Consider the following 3,187-nt stretch of genomic DNA (forward strand, 5'->3'; position numbering starts at 1 on the left):
ACCCTATTTGAAAAAACAGGATGCCAAAAGTCCAGGGGCTCCAGCAAGGAAAATAGTCCAGTGAGGAAAGGAAACTTGGGGAAAAATTAAATATTTCAAGAAGAGTAACAATGAAATAAATATCTCTTATATAAACTATAAATACTTTTAACACAACAAGAGGAAGAGAAATAAGATAGATGTGCTTAAATATGAATATATGTATATATAAGTATCATTATGTTTAAGAGTTGGATATAGGTTTAAGTAATGATTTGTATATCTTAACGTGACTTGAAAGAAATGTGTATATACAGTATATATCTATTTCTATAGATATATATATTTATAGCTGGACACTTACTCTTTTTATTATGCAGAAATTTCTAAATTAGAAACCCGGAATAAAAAAAAAATTTCCTGTGAATATTTTCAAATTTGGTATTTCGATTTTGTTCTTATGAATTTGTGGAAAAAGATATATAGTCATGAATTTTAATAGTAATAATAATCTCCCTCAAAAAAGGGGCTAAATATATCTCTGACTATCATCTATATCTATCTATCTATTTCAATTTTATCTATCTATCTATCTATCTATCTATCTATCTATATATCTATATATATATATATATATATATATATATATTCTATGTGATGATGAGCGGCATTGCCAAACGTATGACTACTTGGTCCCCCGTCCCTCGGGTAGGGCTGGCGTGGAGAGGAAGTAGTTATGTCCTATTGAGAGGGTGTCAGTAAGGGTTAAATGTGTGCGTGTAAATCTACCTAAAAATTTTGCCGTCATTTTGACGGATCGCGTACGATAATAATAATAATAATAATAATAATAATAATAATAATGATATTATTATTAATGGAGATGAGGATGAATATTATTATTATTATTATTATTATTATTATTATTATTATTATTATTATTATTATTATTATTATTATTATTTTGGCCTATAAAGGAAAGCCGAATAAAACAATATCCTACCAAAAGTGAACCAAGCAAAGCCAAACAACACTCATGCATGAAAACAATGCGAACAATAACGAATGCAAAAGAAAAATAATCTTTTTTTAACCCTTGAATCTCTCTATAGCGTAGGGTTACGTGTTCTTTTCCGTTGTGGCTGTGACCACGACACAGTAAAAAGAAATAGAAAAATATCTTAAGCCCAACAGCGGTAAAGAAAAATTAAATCGGACAAGGGAGGATTGTTGTTGTTCGTTCATGCGTTCGTTTGTTCGATGTACTCAATGCCTTTTCGTTCGTATGCCTTAGACACTTCATTGGCGAAGTCGAAACGAAGGGTTTCGGACAAGGAATTGCAAGATTCGGTTTACAATACGCGTGGCCTCTCTCTCTCCAAGCAAACACGCGCACATAAAAAAAACCCAAAAAACCACACACAGACATACACACACACACACACACACATATATATATATATATATATAATTTATATATGTATATATACATATATACTGTATACATATATATATATATATATGTATATATATATATACATACACACATATATATATATATATATATGTATATATATATATATATATATAAATATGCATATATATATATACATATATATATATATATATATATATTATATATATGTATATATATATGCATATATATATATATATATATGTATATATATATATATATATGTATATATATATATATATATATGTATATATATATATATGTATATATATATAAATATGTATATATATACATACATATATATATATATATATATATACATATATATATATATATATATATATGTCGGTCGGGTTGTGTAAGTGATCATGAATGAAGGAGAGTGTGTAGATACTTTGTGACAGTAACAAAACTCAATATGATTGTTATTAGGTTAAGGCCAGTATCTTCTCAACATCAAGGTATTTGTACTAACTATATCTTTAAGTAGATACTGTACAACTCAATTAGGACCCTTGGTGTGATTCTGAACTGCAAATTTACTTTTGAGAAACAAATCTGGTGTGTTTCCTCTTCACTTAATTAAAAATCAGGCACATTGAGAAATTCCTTTCCACATTTTTTATGATCAATGTATCCGAAGGGAAGTTTAATTTTCAGTCTACCTGGGTTTTTAATATTGATTTCCTGTCTGGTCTTCAGCAGTTCAATCTCATCCTATTTTCTTTGGAAAAAAAAGGCTGCCTATTTAATTCCTAATTCGTGGCTTGGATATTAACTTCTGGCACCATTGCTCGGTTAGTTCTTTATGCATGTTGCATAACCAAACAAATCTTCTTCGCTCCAGGAGTTAACTTCTGTACTATAATTGTTCAGTGGCTACTTTCCTCCTGGTAAAGGAAGAAGAGACTATTTAGCTATGGTAAGCAGCTCTTTTAGGAGAAGGGCACTACAAAATCAAACCATTGTTCTCTTGTATAGTGCAATAGCCTTTGTACCATGGTGTTCCACTGTCTTGGGTTAGAGTTCTCTTGCTTGATGGTACTCTCGGTCACACTGTTCTGTATTGTACCTCTTCCTCAGTTTTTTTTTTTTTTTTTTTTTAAGTTTCCATAGTTTATACGTGAAGGATCTAATTTAATGTTGTTACTGTTCTTGAACTATTTTATTTTCATTTTTCATTCTTCTCTTGTAGTTTACTTATTTTCTTGTTTCCTTTCCTCACTGGGTTACTTTTCCCTGTTAGTGTCCTTGGGCTTATATCATCTTGCTTTTTCAGCTAGGGTTATAGCCTAGCTTGTAATGATGATAATAATAATATTTTTTTCGTAATTCTGATCAACCTTTGCATTCAGATCTTTCCAGGCTGTACCATCCAGCACGTAATACTAAGAATTCAGTTAATTCTAATAGTCATGCCTTCTCCATTATAAAGATCAGTATTACGCAGTATTCTAGAAGTTCTATTCGAGCTGTGACCAAGTTGTTGAATGATCTTCCTAATCAGGCAGTTAGATCATTGGAACTTGAGAAGTTTAATCTTGTTGTCTGTTGAACAGATTATGTAACCGATTTTATGAGTAATCCATATAAGGCTTTTACTGATCTTAATATATCTTGAAGATATTCTTTATTATTTTTCATTCATAGTTTATTATTTTTTCTAAATTATATTTTCAGCACTGGGCTTATTTCTCTATTAGAACCCTTTGGCTTGCAGTATTCTGGGCCTCT

Source organism: Palaemon carinicauda, chromosome 25, assembly GCF_036898095.1.
Source record: "Palaemon carinicauda isolate YSFRI2023 chromosome 25, ASM3689809v2, whole genome shotgun sequence".
NCBI lineage: Eukaryota > Metazoa > Arthropoda > Malacostraca > Decapoda > Palaemonidae > Palaemon > Palaemon carinicauda.